The sequence below is a fragment of the Elaeis guineensis genome, chromosome 8 (assembly GCF_000442705.2).
Source record: "Elaeis guineensis isolate ETL-2024a chromosome 8, EG11, whole genome shotgun sequence".
Taxonomy (NCBI): Eukaryota; Viridiplantae; Streptophyta; class Magnoliopsida; order Arecales; family Arecaceae; genus Elaeis; species Elaeis guineensis.
In genome coordinates this window covers 52,652,012-52,669,165 of record NC_026000.2, presented here as the reverse complement: position 1 = coordinate 52,669,165, position 17,154 = coordinate 52,652,012, and the positions used below count along the sequence as shown (strand labels likewise).

The 17,154-nt window shown below is 36.8% G+C and overlaps 1 non-coding gene across 1 annotated transcript; it reads right to left on the bottom strand.

Annotated features, from left to right (window-relative positions):
• Positions 1 to 2,295: 2,295 nt before the first annotated feature.
• LOC140851347 (small nucleolar RNA R71) lies at positions 2,296 to 2,402 on the bottom strand. The gene has a single exon (XR_012134099.1). It is a non-coding gene; the product is annotated as a small nucleolar RNA R71 (small nucleolar RNA).
• Between the last annotated feature and the right edge of the window lie 14,752 nt (positions 2,403 to 17,154).

The following is a 17,154-nucleotide window of genomic DNA, read 5'->3' as shown; positions in this document are numbered from 1 at the left end:
TTGAAAATCTTATAACCCCCAAATGCCTATAAAAAGCCCCCAAAGGCCCTTGTTTTAATGATTCTGGCCTTCCGATCAAGCTTGTAACCCTAGATAGTGGGGTTTTTAGCTTTCTTCTCAAGCCTCGAGCTTTGAGATTTTTGTAATAATTTTTTTTTATATAAAATTTATTTTTATGCAATTTTATCTCTTTACATTATGCAATTTATTTTTCTTGCAATTAGGATAGTTTAATTTATGCAATTTAATTTTATGCAATTAGGTTAGTTTAAATTATGCAGTTTAAATTTATGCAATTAGGATAGTTTAATTTATGAAATTAGGGTAGTTTATTTTTCTGCATTTAAATTTTGCAAGTAGATTTAGATCATGTCTAGCTAAGCATCCCTTCTAGGGTTTGCGATGAAGCTAGATCATGAGTAGGGTTTTACATAGGGTTCTTTCTTTTTCTTAGGGTTTCTTTTTCTTCCTCTTTTGCCAAAAATTTTTGATGAACTACAGTTGGGTCAGAGTCCCTTCATAGTTCATGCTTGATTCAGTGCATAGGAGGAGAAAACCCTAAGGGATCCTAGTTACTACTCCCCTGTAAAGAATCTTGATGGGTTATCGTTGGGCCTTAGTCCCTTCATAATCTATGCTTGGGAAAGACAAGAGAGTAGTCGTTAGGATCAATAAAAAAATTCTATGTAGAATTCCCTAATCTAGATCTAGTGGATTCAAAAACCCTAGATCCTTAGTCTTATTGTCTTTAGCAAACAACTTTGATTTTGATTTTCGTTAAAGCTCCTTGAGCATAGATTTGAAAATTTTTTTAAACCAAGTCTCTGTGGGATCGACCCGTACTCGCTGGTCATGCTACTCTGCACACTGTGCGCTTACGATTTTATTTACAAATTTTAAGATTTGCACACCAAGTTTTTGGCGCCGTTGCCGGGGATTTGGCATTTTAAATTATTTTCAAATATTTGTTCTTCGTGCTTTATAACTCTCTTTCTTTTTTCTTTAGGTTTCTAGATTTAGTTGGTGATTGCTGGAAAACTCAGGTACGCTTCTAATTTCTCTTTTATTATTTTTAGTTAATTACTTTTCCTTTTAGAACTAATCATTTGAATTTACTTAATCATAAAAAAAAATAAAAAAATAAAAAAATAAAACAAAACAAAAACATTTCATAATCGTGAAGTAAAATATCAAAATAAAAAAAAAATTCTAAATTAAAATCTTTTACATTCTTGGTCATCTTGTTTATTTGCATTTGCATTTTCATAATTAATCTAAGGGCATCAACCCATTAACAAGATAAGGTGGGGATTTCATTACCCTTAACCCAAAAACCATCTCCATCATATTGCATTACCTAGACCTTTAATCTTAAAATAATTAGACGTCAACCTTAAGGAATTCGAGCTCAATAGGACAAGGAACCCTAAGAGTTCTACCAAGTTTGAGTTGTTTGATTAGTTGGTGTCTAGGCAAGTCCCTGAGGGTGGTTTGTTAAATTGGTTCAGTTGCTGGCCTGGCCAACTCGTTTGGTGCCTAGAAAGGCAACGATGAGGAACCTCCCACCTCTTATACTTACCTGGCTAACTAGTTGATCAATCTCCACTTGGAAGGCTTGAAGGGTCATCTTGGAACAGTTAGGAGCTGTTAGATTTAGGTTAACCCTAGGATAGATTAAGTTTAATTTATTGTTTCACTTGTTTGAAAAATAAAAAAAAAATTATTAAAATTTAAATTAATTTGGTTACTTTTCTTTAGATTTAGGACTCCTTAGGATCTTTTCTTTAGAACTTTTTCTCTTTTCTTTCTTTTTCTTATACATAAAAATTTTATAAAAAAATTGTATAAACATCGAGAACCATACACCTCGTGTGTGGAGAAGAGTGTCGGGTCGTCTAGTTAGAATTGAGTCAATTCCTGTTGTTCCAATGGCTGAACCAATCCAACCCATGACCCTTAAGGATTTGTGTTATCCAGTTGGCTCCATCCAACCATCTTGTATCAGGTTGCCACAACCCTCAGCTAACAATTTTGAAATCAAACCTCAAATCATAAATATGCTTCCAAAATTCACAGGATTAGAGGATGCTTATATATTTATTAGAGAATTTGAGGAGGTATGTGCAACCATGAAACTGCAATTAACAGAGGATGAGGTCAAACTTAGATTAATCAACTTTGCCCTTAAGGATAATGCTAAGAAGTGGCTTTATAGTCTGCCAAACCATTCTGTCACTACCTGGGAGGGCTTTGTGAGAAATTTTTGAAAAAGTATTTCCCCATCATAAAACAGCTAGGATTAGGAATGAAATAAATCAATTTTACCAACTAGCTGGTGAATCATTTTGGAAGTACTTTGATCGTTTCAAGAATCTTTTGACCCAATGCCCACACCATGGAATAGAAACTTGGAGACTATGCCAGATCATCTATGAGGGGTTAGATTCAAACTCAAGAACCATGCTAGAGTCCATGTGCCAAGGCCAATTTATGGACAAAGAAACTACTGAAGCTTGGCAATTCTTAGAAGACCTAGCCAAGAAAAATTTACAGTGGGAAACAACTAGGGAACCTGATAAAGCTACACCTTCAAGAGGAGGAATGCATCAAATTCAACCAACCCTAGCATCAGAGGTCAAGATTGCAACCTTAACACGTAGATTGGAAGCCTTAGAATTACAGAGACCAGCCAATGTAAATCAAACATCTGCACCCATGTGTAAAGGGTGCAATGCACCAGACCATGTCTTAGAAGAATGTTCCTACTCGAATGAGTGTGCACAGGTGAATGCCACCTATCAAGGACCATTGAACAATCCTTATGCACCCACATATAACCCAGGTTGGAGGAATCACCCGAATTTCTCATGGTCCCAGAATCCTAATGTAGGCAATCCAAATTTCAATCAGCAAAATCTAAGGTCCAACCCAGTGATGAACAACCCGCCAGGCTTCTATGATAATGACAAGAAAATTACCTCTTTAGAGAAAGCCTAGAAGCCATGATGAAGACACATACCAGCTTTATGCAAACCACGGGTCAACTCATAAATAATAACACCCAAGCTATAGCCCGTCTGAAAATGCAAGTAAGTCAGCTGGCTTCGACCATTAGTGAACGAGAACATGGTAGGTTACCTAGCCAACCTGAGCCAAATCCTAGGAACCAAAATGTCCACGACCCCAACAAGGAAACCAAGTTAATGGTTAAATGCCATTCATACCTTAAGATCGGAAAAAAAAATAGACAATAAGGTAGTTGCACTTGATGATATAGAGGACTCATCTGCCGAGTCACCTTCTAAAACTACTACCTTTCAACCTCAAGCACCAGAAACTGAAAATTCACCTAGTCCAGTACTTAAAAGTCCTAGAGCTCCTTTTCCAAACAGACTGAAATCCAATAAATCTGAACATTTAGACAAAATTTTAGAGGTATTTAAACAAGTCCAAGTTAATATTCCTCTTTTAGATATAATCCATCAGGTTCCAACTTATGCCAAATTTTTAAAAGATCTTTGCACTAGGAAAAGGACCACTAATGTACCAAAGAAAGCATTTTGGCTGCAAGTGTCAGTTCATACCTATCTAGCCATGTGCCAATTAAATATAAGGACCCTGGAGCTCCAACAATTTCTTGTGTTATTGGAGAAACCAATATAAAAAAGGCCTTGCTAGATCTAGGAGCTAGTGTGAATATCCTTCCATATTCGTGTATGAGCAACTAGGATTAGAAAAACTTCAACCTACTGGGATCACATTACAGTTAGCCGATAGATCTCTCAGGATCCCTAAGGGAATGGTCGAGGATGTTCTGATAAAGGTTGAAAATTTATTTTCCCTGTAGATTTTATTGTTTTAGAGACTGAGCCAGTTGCGAATCCTAAAGGACATATACCTGTCATTTTAGGAAGACCATTCTTAGCTACGGCCAATGCTGAAATCAATTGTCGAAATGGTCTAATGAAGTTATCCTTTGGGAATATGACCATTGAGCTTAATGTTTTTAACTTAGAACAGGAATCCTCTTCTCATGCTGATGTCAATGTAGTCTAAGATGGTATTTATGAATCCATTGACATTAGTGATGATGAAGTCGACCTAGAGTCTAACCCCTGGTTAATCTATGAGTCTGAGGATGTCAATGAAATACTTAAAGAAAATCAGATTAATCAGGAATCGACACTTCCTACTGAACCAATCATTGAGATGGTGAAATCATCACCTAAACCATCGATAGAGGAAGCACCCATTTTAGAACTGAAACCCCTCCCAGAACATCTCAAGTATGCATATCTAGGACCCAAAGAAACTTTGCCTGTAATTATTGCATCAGACCTAGATCCCAAGCAAGAGGAGGAGTTAGTGTCAGTTCTAAAAGCAAATCAAGAAGCAATAGGTTGGACCATAGCAGATATCAAAGGAATAAGCCCTTCTATAGTTCAACATAGAATATACTTAGAGGAAGAGGCTAAACCAACAAGAGAAGCCCAAAGAAGGCTTAATCCAGCTATGAAGGATGTAGTTAAAAAGGAGATTCTGAAACTCCTAGATAGTGGAATAATTTATCCTATTTCTGATAGCTCTTGGGTAAGCCCAGTTCAAGTAGTACCCAAGAAATCTGGGGTAACAGTGGTCCAAAATGATGCAAACGAACTTATCCCAACTAGGACCCAAACGGGATAGAGGGTCTGTATAGACTATAGAAAGTTGAATGCTGCGACAAGGAAAGATCACTTTCCTTTGCCATTTATTGATCAAATATTGGAAAGACTAGCCGGACAAGAGTTTTACTGTTTTCTTGATGGATACTCCGGTTACAACCAGATCCCCATAGCCGCTGAAGATCAAGAAAAGACTACATTCACCTGTCCATTTGGTACTTTTGCCTATAGACGAATGCCCTTTGGACTATGTAATGCACCGGCAACCTTCCAGAGATGCATGATCAGCATGTTTTCAGATATGATAGAACGATTTCTAAAAATTTTTATGGATGACTTTTCTGTTTTTGGCCTAACCTTCTCCGAGTGTCTGAATCACCTGCAATTAGTTCTAGAACGATGTAAGGAGAAGCACTTAGTTCTCAACTGGAAAAATATCAGTTTATGGTCAAACAGGGAATAGTTCTTGGCCATGTCATTTCTAAAAAGGGGATTGAAGTGGACAAGGCCAAAATAGATCTAATTGCAAGTCTTCCACCACCTAAATCTGTGAAAGAAATACGTTCATTTTTAGGTCATGCTGGATTCTATAGAAGGTTTATTGCCAACTTTAGCAAAGTAGCACGTCCACTGACTAATCTTTTGGCAAAGGATACCAAATTTGAATTTACTCATGAGTGCTTGGAATCTTTTGAATTTTTAAAAAAAGCACTTGTATCAGCTCCAATCATTCATCCTCCTGTCTGGTCTGAACCATTTGAATTAATGTGTGATGCGTCCGATCATGTTGTGGGCGCAATCTTAGGTCAACGGATAAATAAGCTGCCTAGAGTGATATATTATGCAAGTAAAACCTTAAATGATGCGCAGCTTAGCTACACCACAACTGAGAAGGAGTTCCTTGCCGTTGTCTTTGCTTTAGAGAAATTTAGATCTTATTTGGTTGGGATCCACACCATTGTTTACACCGATCACTCAGCCATTAGACATCTCCTAGCAAAGAAGGATGCCAAGGCACGCTTAATCAGATGGATTTTGCTCCTTCAAGAATTTGACCTAGAAATTAGGGACAAGAAAGGCACTGAGAACGTTGTAGCAGATCATTTGTCCCGAATTTCAGTCGCACCATCTAGTGAACCACCCATCAATGAATCTTTCCCAGATGAGCAACTCATGTCTGTGTCTACTGAACCTTGGTTTGCTGATATTGTAAATTATTTAGCCATAGGTAAGATACCTTCTCATTGGACTAAGCAGGATAAATATAAATTCTTTGCCCAAGTGAAGTATTTCATTTGGGATGATCCTTATCTTTTTAAACAATGTCCTGATCAAATTATTAGAAGGTGTATCCCAGATAACGAAGTCATGAATATTTTATCTTTTTGTCATGATCAAGCATGTGGGGGTCACTTCGCGTCTAAGAAAACTGCTGCTAAGGTTCTCCAATGTGGTTTTTATTGGCCCAATTTGTTTAAGGATGCTCATGAATATTGTAAAAGTTGTGCTCAATGTCAGAAAATGGGTCGAATCACCAAGCGACACATGATGCCACTCAACCCAATCTTGGTAGTTGAAGTTTTTGATGTTTGGGGGATCGATTTCATGGGACCATTTCCAAATTCTTTGGAAATGAATATATTCTAGTAGCAGTTGATTATGTTTCAAAATGGGTAGAAGCAATTGCATGTAGAACACCCGATAGCAAAATGGTCATTAAGTTTCTTAAAGAAAATATTCTCTCCCGTTTCGGTATTCCTAGGGCAATCATTAGTGATCGGGGAACCCATTTTTGTAACCGACCTTTTGCAACATTGATGAAAAAGTATAATGTCACCCACAAATTGGCCACACCATATCATCCTCAAACTAGTGGGCAAGTTGAAGTGTCAAACCGACAAATCAAACAGATCCTGAAAAAACTGTTAGTGCCAATAGAAAGGATTGGTCTTTGAAATTAATTGATGCACTTTGGGCATACCGAACCGCTTTCAAGACCAATCTAGGAATGTCTCCTTATAGGATTGTGTTTGGTAAACCATGTCACTTGCCTATTGAGATAGAACACAAAGCCATGTGGGCCATCAAACAACTAAATACAAATTTGAACGACGCTGGAAACCATAGGAAGCTTCAGTTGAATGAATTAGAAGAACTTAGAAATGAAGCCTATGAAAATGCAAGGATATACAAGGAACGAACCAAAGCATTTCATGATCAATCAATTATGAGAAAAACTTTCAATATCGGACAAAAGGTGCTCTTATATAACTCTAGATTACATCTGTTTCCAGGAAAGCTTAGGTCTAGATGGACAGGACCATTTTTAGTAAAGAAAGTCTTTTCACACGGAGCTGTTGAGATAGAAAACCCAAGTAATGGTGTTATCTTTAAAGTTAATGGTCAACGATTAAAACCATTCTTGGAATTACCTGTCGAGACTGTTGAAGATGCCATGGTTCTTTATGAACCAACTTATTCTGATTAAATTGCTTCGAGGTTTGGTCTGGCTGAAGACATAAAACTTAGCACTTCTGGGAGGCAACCCAGCTTATTTAATTTCTAATGCTTTCTTTGTTTTCAGTTTGCTTAGGACAAATAAATTAGATAAACTCCATTGGGGACAATGTCGGTCAAGTTGGGGGGAGAGCTTGAACAAAATCAGGTGTTATCATTTCCTTTTCCTTCCACTATGAGTTATTTCTTGCATTTAATATATTAAAAAAAAATTGAAATAAATTAATCTAGAAAAGAAATAAGAGTAAGTTAGAAAGTATTTGCTAATAAATGTAGTGAGTCACGGAGAAGATTAGCTGGTTAGACTCTTGGTGGCCTAGGTCATTTAAAGACTATTAGCACTTCCAATTGCACATGCACACTAACAAGGTAAAGTAGGTGTTAATTGTAAGGCCAATTAAGGATTTGAGTATTATTTAAATTAGATAATTTTTCTACACCCCAATTGAAGAAATTTGAATTTAAGGAAAGAGCTACCTGCCTGAAATAAAATGCAAAACACAGAGTAAATGTGGATTGCCCTAAGCCTAGTAACCGGGTCTCTTCACCTAAGTCAAGTGTTGAGATTCGCATCAAACGGTGGTGGGAAGGCCAGGATGCTCAGCAAAAAAAAAAAAAAATAGTGTGAAAGCTACCTTAGTTCTTTGTTTAATCTGGGGTGTATAGAAAATTAATCGAACTAAGTTATGAAAAAATGATACAATTGGCCTGTACAAGTTAATACTGAAATACTAAGTTAGTTATCACTCACACAAGTGCTATAAAACTTTAAGTGTACTCTAAGAAAGCTCCTAAGTAGACTGACTACCGATTCTAATTCGAAGCTCATTACTTAGTAATACTAGAAAACTTCTGAATTTCGATCTTAAATTAATTTGCAAAGGAAGGATCTTTTTGGAATATGATCTTATTTTGGTACATTGCTGAGGGACTAGCAATGATTAAGTTGGGGGGTGTGATTTATGTCACAAATTGACATAAAAAGTATCAATTAATATCTAAATTATCTAACTTTATTAGAAATTGATACTTGTTATTATATTTTGCAGAAAAGAGATCATCAATAGAAAGAACAAGGAAAGAGGATTCCAACGGCGTAAATTTTATGCAAAACGGAGTTAAATTGACCCAAAATTGAAGAATGAAGAAAGAAGACTCAATTGGGTCAAACCCGAGTCAAATCAGGTCAAAATTGGTCAAAAATCAATTGATTTGGTGATCTGGTTAGCCGCCTGGTCCACAGCAACAGGCGCCTGGACCATGGACCCATCGGCGCACCATAAACCAGCCAATCAGCGAGTCTCGGCTCACCGCAATGCATCGCGAGCCCGATCCATGGCGCGGTCCAGGGCTCATGAGGAGAGAGAAGAAGGTCCGAAGGGCAACCTGGTAACTTCACATCACTCGATGGTCCGATCTTCTCTGATCAAGATCCAACGCTCCATATTTTTGCGCCATCGGACGGCCACCATCGCAGCCGTCAAGATCCAACCGTAATCAAGGCAATTGCAAGAATCAATAAACACTAGGACAACACGAGATCCTTCTGCAGCGCGATCCAACGGACGAAATCTTCCAGCGCCTTGATCGGACGGTCCGCGATGCATCCGACCTGATCCCATCTCTGCAGGCGATCCAACGGCAGCGCTTCACCCAGATCGTGATCCGACGGCCCAGAATCGCTTCCGGCTTGATTTATTAGATGAATTGGGTCCTTTAGATGAAGATCGGACGGCTGAAACAATTTTTAGGGTTTCTTGATGGATTTAAGTCTTTTTGAGCGAGATTTGAGCCCCTAAACCCCCTAACAGCCCTCTAAAACCTCTTAGTCCCACATCTAAAGTTTTGAAAACCTTATAACCCCAAATGCCTATAAAAAGCCCCCAAAGGCCTTGTTTTAATGATTCTGGCCTTCCGATCAAGCTTGTAACCCTAGATAGTGGGGTTTTTAGCTTTCTTCTCAAGCCTCGAGCTTTGAAATTTTTGTAATAATTTTTTTTATATAAAATCTTATTTTTATGCAATTTTATCTCTTTACATTATGCAATTTATTTTTCTTGCAATTAGGATAGTTTAATTTATGCAATTTAATTTTATGCAATTAGGTTAGTTTAAATTATGCAGTTTAAATTTATGCAATTAGGATAGTTTAATTTATGAAATTAGGGTAGTTTATTTTTTGTATTTAAATTTTGCAAGTAGATTTAGATCATGTCTAGCTAAGCATCCCTTCTAGGGTTTGCGATGAAGCTAGATCATGAGTAGGGGTTTTACATAGGGTTCTTTCTTTTTCTTAGGGTTTCTTTTTCTTCCTCTTTTGCCAAGAATTTTTGATGAACTACAGTTGGATCAGAGTCCCTTCATAGTTCATGCTTGATTCAGTGCATAGGAGGAGAAAACCCTAAGGGATCCTAGTTACTACTCCCTGTAAAGAATCTTGATGGGTTATCGTTGGGCCTTAGTCCTTCATAATCTATGCTTGGGAAAGACAAGAGGAGTAGTCGTTAGGATCAATAAGAAAAATTCTAGGTAGAATTCCCTAATCTAGATCTAGTGGATTCAAAAACCCTAGATCCTTAGTCTTATTGTCTTTAGCAAACAACTTTCGATTTTCGATTTTCGTTAAAGCTCGCTTGAGCATAGATTTGAAATCTTTTTAAACTAAGTCTCTGTGGGATCGACCCGTACTCGCTGGTCGTGCTACTCTGCACACTGTGCGCTTGCGGTTTTATTTACAAATTTTAAGATTTGCACATCAAAAGCTTATGATGAAAATACCAAATATATTTTATTTATTAACAAATCAATTACAATACTTGATTGCTTAACCGTCAACAGCTTGACGATTGGCTTTTTGGGATACATTTTCCAACAATTGATATATACTGAAATTTAGTTTGTGATCAAATCACATACCCATATCGTAATCCTTTCTTCAAATCTAGATCCGAAAGAGAAGAGGTTATCTTCTAGCTGCACAAGTATCTGATCTCTATGGATATCCACTCTTCAAGTTGAATTTTCTTCTTTAAAAAAATTTAACCTACTGAATCTGAACGAAGCCTGAATCGTGATCAACACTTGATCTCTTTCTTGATCTTTTTCTTCTCTTTTTCTCTTACCTTTCTACCTTGCTTTGTGCTACTATCAAACACCAAGAACCAGCAAAGGATGGGACGCCCAACAGCTTGGGCGTGAGGAAGAAGGGACGCCCCAAATAAGGAGGACGTGTGGGATGCCCAAGGGGAGAAGAGAAAGGGAGAGGAAGAGAGGGCATGGGGGGATCTCTTTATGGCATGGGGCTTACTAGTTGGATACTCTAGAACCTTAGGAGAGGTCTCTTTAAATAGGCATGAGGATTGAATCCTATTCAATCTCATAATACAAGTCTTACTTGCATTGGATTTTCTAATAACTTAAGTTATTTAACTTACATTAGGAATCTTATTAGGTGCCATCTCTTGAAGTTCTTGCACCCATTATTTCACACCCCAAATCACACCCAAAGGATGCCCCATATAGGTCCACATGCCCTCTAATCATGGACATGCCCAACTTGATCAAATTAAGGTGGTGCCCCATAATAACTATCAAGAAATATTAATTAGAGACTTATACCCTAATTTAATTGATCCAAAACCTTAGACACCCAACAATTAGAGTCCAATGAATCTAATTCATTGAGGTTATTAGCAAGTAACTAAGTTTAAATTATCTTATCAAATAAAAAATCCAAATATAAAGAAAAATTGGATCCAACTATGTACTAGCAAGGTTACCTTGAACCCAATTAGATTTCTCTAAATCCAATTGACATTTCATAAGCTCAATTACTAATTCCAGGCCTAATCTCTTTGTTGTGTGATCCCATAGGTTCAATTCTATCAGGTAGTGAGATATACAATGATCTCTATCAAAGTATCATTAAATCCTTTTTAATGGGTCGGAATAATTCTACTATAACTCATCAAGGATTGTCGATCCAGAACAACCCTAGTGAGCTCTCACAACCACCAATGAGACCTAGCAGTATGTAGTAGCAATCCAGTAGAACTGAAATGAATCTCTAGGTGTAGTTAATGTGTGATTCAGTCCCTTTATCGTGAGTCCCGACTAGATGGTAGGTCATGGATAAATTGTCAGACCTCAATATCAGTCATATGATAGATTCGATCAGCTCAAGTCTAAATGTTATTCCTATAGAAACTCTTTTCCATCAATTATACTACTATGGCTACAGATTCTCGGACTTAGCCTCTCAAATCCTATAGGACTACTACTTTCTACCAAGATCGATAGATCCCATCTTGATGTGCACCCTACTCCTACAGTGGACCAACTGTGTCAATATCCACTACAAGGGCTCATTGAGATCCATGTTTATATGTCAATCAAACTCTAACAGCCACACTGTGAGCAGCAGCGTCATCTCAGATCAAAGGACCAGTCACATAACTACAGCATTGAGACGATCACTGACGATCGAGTAGAAATCCAAGTGATCTCTCATATAGTCACGCTCAGTACTGGTTGTTCTCTAACAACTACCCGCACTTGTCATCCTGTATCTGTACATAGTAGATTAAAGACTTATCAACCTCGAAGAAAGCGATTTATATGTCAGTCTATCTGGATCGATCACTGTCCTCATGATGATCCTATGATCGAGAGCATTTAGGAATTAAATATATATCTCTAATTCTCAATATCTTGAGAATATGTATCGAAAGCTAATTTCATGGATAATTCAAGGACACATCACACTTGAATAAAAATATATTTATCTTTTTATTGATCATATCAATGTATTAAGTATAAAATTATGTCCTAGAGTTATTACAATGTATCAGCCATATTCACTTCTAGGATATACATCTAACATTTATGTTATTAATAGATTTTGCCCTTAAAATATTTTATGGATATGCAATGCAACAAAGTAATAAAAATAGATAAATTTTAATTAACAAAAAGCCAATAGCAAATAAAATCTAATAAGTATGCAAAGGAAAAAAATTGGAACATGACCTGACTTTCGCACTCACCAACTTAAGGTAAAGCAAGATAAAAAAGATTAAAAATGTAAAACTACAGCTAAACTAAAAGCACGAAGAACAAAAATTTAAAATATAATTTAAAAATACCAACTCCTCTGCAATGGTGCTAAAAACTTGATGTGTCTTAAATTTACCACAAGCACATAGTGTGCAATGTAGCACATCTGGCGAGTACAGATTGATCTCACGAAGAATTAAACTTTTAAAGTGTATTCAAATACTTTGCTCAGGTGAGCTTTAATAGAAGAGGAGAATTTGTTTGTTGAATTACTAACTATCAAAGTAGTGAATTAATTAATTATAAAGATAAATAATCTAAAAGATTTAGGACTTTTGAATCCACTAGACCAATAAATTAAAGAGCCTTCCTATGATTTCTCTTATAATGTTCTTTGATTAAGGTGTAAAACATGAACAAGTATGGATCATGAAGAGATTTAACTCAACTATGATCCATCAAGCATTTTACTTTCACCCTAATTAAGAGACTTTTCCTTTCTCCTTTTTTTCTGGTGTTATCCAAGTATGGGCTATGAAGATATTCTGACCCAACTATAATCCATCAAAGTTTTCACAAAGAAGGAAGAAAGAATTTAGTGATTTGTAAACCTTCTACCAATCATCCTCTCTGTTGCCCAGCTATGCAACCCAAGAGGGGGGGGTGAATTGGGTTTCTAAAAATTTTAAGCCCAGCGGATTACTTATGAATAACAAGACAAAGATTTTAATTCAATATTAATTACCTAAAGCAGTATTGCAAGGATATAATAAAGAAATAAGATAAAGCGATAAAGCACACCACAAACACAAGGATTTATAGTGGTTCGGTGCCAACCTTGCACCTACATCCACTCCCCAAGATCCTACTTGAGAATTTCAATCCACTATCCTTTGTATTCAACCCGAATACAAAATGTCGGAAACTCCGACACTAGCTATCCCAAGCTAGATCACTTGTTTCCCGGGTACAAGTAAACCCAAAACACTCCGATTTCAGGTTCGGATCAACCTTTCCGTGTTTTAGAAATCTTCCAAAAACAAGAACAAAAACTCACAAAGAGTAAGAATATTTAGATCACAGATTAATACAATAACAGCTCCTTAAATGAGCAAATATAACAATAAAAACTTTACTCAAATGATGAACCCCTTTTTCGGATTTTCTCAAAGTGGATGAACGCTTGAATGCTTGAGAAGAGGTTGATCGTTGATTGAAGATCTCTTGAAAGCTTTGAACGATCTCTAGATTAAGGTAGAAACAATAAGCTTGAAAGATTCTCTCCTTGAAAGCTCTTGCTTTTCTCTTTCACACTCTCTCTGGTATATTGTGGATCCTCTCTCTTTTTCGTTTTAGATTTTTCGTTGATCTCAGGCTTTTTCGTGCAGATTTTGGATCCTCTCTTCTGTTCTTCTCGTTTTTGATTTCACGTTTGATCCGCTATTTAATCTGCAATTTCTTTCATCATTTTAAGCATTTTGTAGCATTAGAAGCAAGAGAAAATAATTTAGGTAGATAAAGAGCCGTTAGAGGATTTTTAGGAAGCATAAATGGCAATTAAAATGGGCAAAAAAATAGCCGTTGCTGACATTTTCCGTCGCAGGGGTCGACTCATGAGTCGACTCATGCTTCAGGGGTCGACTCATGAGTCGACCTCTGTTGCAAAAACCAGAGAATGCATTTCTGAAAATTCTTGGCTCAAATTAGCAGGGGTCGACTCATGCCTTGTGGGTCGACTCATGAGTCGACTCACAGGTCGTGCCAAGCCAGAAAACTAGCGTGCCAAGGAGAATTTTTGCGTGCCAATCAGCTCACAGTGCCATGAGTTGACTCATGAGTCGACTCATGCACTTCAAACCTTCATAACTTCAAAAATATAAGTCCAAACACAATGAAATTTTCACCAATAGATTTCAAATCATTTGTTCTACCAAATGGTATTATCAAATCAGGATTTTAGTAAAATTATGATTTTGCCCTTAAAGAGCATAAGGACTTTTTCATTTTAAAATTATTTGTATCCCTTCAATCTGCTTTGTAATCATCAAAATCAATCTAGGAGCAACAATCTCCCCCTTTTTGATGATGACAAAACATTTGAACAAAAATATTTATGTTAATGCATTAATTTCAAAAGAATCCATTATAGGTGTATATGCTTGAAAAGAGTATGATTCTTTTGGCATGTAATATAAATGCAAAAATAGTTTGTCCATTTTCTTAAAGATTTGAAAAGGGTATTAGATCATTTTGAGTTTAAGATATATCAGAGAAAGAGAAGATAAATAAATTTTGCAATGTATCAGAGCAAGAAAAATAATTTTTTTTTTTTACAATGTTATCAGAAAAGATTTTACAATGTATTGGAGCAAGAAAATTTTATAATATATCAGAAAAAATTTCACACTGTATTAGAGCAAATGTCATAATATATCAGAGAAACTTTCTCACTGTATCAGATCAAATGTTATAATATATCAGAGAAACCTTCACACTGTATCGGATTAAATTTTATCATGTATCAGAGCGAGTTAAAAGAAATTGTAGGGTGTATCAGAGTAAAACAAATTTCTTAAGATGTATCAAGGTGAGTAAAATTTCAAAAGATGTATCAGAGCAAGTTTGAATTTTGAAATATATCAGAGCATAAAAAAAATACTTATTTGCATTGTACTTATGATTTTGCTTTTGATGGATGGCTTTAAGTTCTGTCTGATACCAAATTTCGATACCAAATTTCTCAAAGTTTTGTTTAATCTTTCAATCCTTGTTTTTATTTAATTTCTCCAATATTTGTTTTAATCTTCCAATCTTTGTTTTTGTTTAATTTCTCCAATATTTGTTTTAATCTTCCAATCTTTGTTTTTGTTTAATTTCTCCCCCTTTTTCTTATAATTTAGGGTTTTGCTTTTTGTCTAATTTTAATTTTTGTTTTTGTTTAATTTCTCCCCCTTTTTGACATCATCAAACATAGTTAACTCTTCCTTTTTCTGAAACATTCTTTAATTTCTTCCCCTTTAGAGTTTTTCACAGATGTTTGCTCCCCCTTAATATAGTAATTATCAACAGCAAACAACAACAAAGAGAAGACAATATTTCAACAAGAAGAAAATATATAACCAAAATATGATCGATATCATTACAAAGAGGTAGAAATATAGGTAAAAGATGATTCCATTAATATCATAATTGTTTCAATACATAGTTCTTAAAAATAAAATTCAACCAGCTAATTGTCAATACATGGCCCCAAGGTATAGATCCTAGAACAAGATACTAACTCCTAGGACCTAGTAAAGATCAAGATAAGTCAATGATCGGAGTCATCAGATATAGGGTGAGGAGATGATGGATCAGAAGTGCATCCTCTACCCCGTCTGCCTCTGGCACGAGCAGGAGAACGAGATGAACTGGGTGGCTGAGAACGCTGAGATGCTAGGGACTGAACAGAAAGGGTGAGTCTAATAGAATCAAGTACGTTCAGTGCTCTGCTCTCTGGCTGATATACTGGTGTGGGCATCCTAGTAAACTCTGAAGGGTCAGCCTCAGTATCTTGAATGAACTGGGTATCTGGTGAAGCTGCCCCGAAGTCATGTACAGGAGAAGATGGACCTTCTTCTTCTACTCTGCCTTCAGTTCTGTCTTCAGCTCTTTCCTCAGCTCTCTCTTCAGCTCTTTCTTCAGAGTCCTTGGTCCAACCACCAACAGTCTTTGTAATTCTCATTCGGTGCAGGCTGTGTTGGTTGAAAGTGTCCACATGTGAGAGCTTGGTAGATGCCTCCCCTTCACAGCTAACTCCAAACCTCCTAAATACTCTAGTAAGGGCCATACCATAAGGCAAGTGTGCCTTGGATCTGTTCAAAGTTTCTCTCATGGCCTCTATCATAAGTGCAGGGAGGTTTAGGGGGGTCTGAGTGATGATATGAAACATGACACATACATCTCTGCCAGACAGTAAGTCATGTCTACCACTCCTAGGAAAAAAGAGTTTTGTTACAATCTGATGCAGGACCCTCATCTCAATGGATAATAGCTTTGCTTCCAATTTGTTTAAACTTCCTGAAAAAGCTTCTCCTAAGATAATTCTGATCCCTTCTTCTTTAATTGGGAGTTCCATATATGAATATCCTTCACTAGGCAACTGAAGTATATCTCCCAATATCCTAGAATCCAAGCATATGTCAATCCCCTTGACTGTTGAAGTTACTGACCCGTTTCCATAATGTAGGTTCTGGTAGAACTCTCTAACAAGGTCAACATAGGTGACTTCCTTAAGGGAGCAGTAAAGTTTCCATCCTTGATTTTTGATCTTGGTAGCAAAAGTAAAGCCTTCTTTCTCAAAGAACCGAAAATCTATATTTTTTCCGGTTTCTACTTTTCTATCAGAAAGAGGATTCACACTGGGGCTCATGGAGGATTGAGAGGGACCTTGAGCAGGTACTAAAATTTGAGCAGGAACACTAGAAGACTGAGCATGCCTTTTCTTTCGGACAATTTTCTCAGGCTCACGGATTGATTTCCTTCTTTGGGGAAGTTTCATCTTTGGAGCCATATCCAATAAGGTAGCAGACAAGAAGACTTGAATTGAGAGGAGGAGGGATCTCAAGAGAGTAAAGAGAAATTTTAGTGGAGAAAGGAAGTGGATTTTGGAAGTTCAGTGAAGTGCTAGGGCACGTTCAAACCGCGCCAAGCAAAGCGAGAAAGCACGAGAAATCTCTTTTCCAAGGAGGCGATTTTTGGTAGAGAGTAGGAGGGAGAATTGCCTCAGAATTGATCCTTGGATTTGGAGCAAGAAGAGTTGGAGAAGACGGCTTTTGGAAGAAGAACGATGGGAAGATGAGTCGTCTCACAAACAGTAACCCTTATAAAAACAATGAACCTGTTGAAAGTTGGTGGGATTTACAAGTTTGCCATTGAG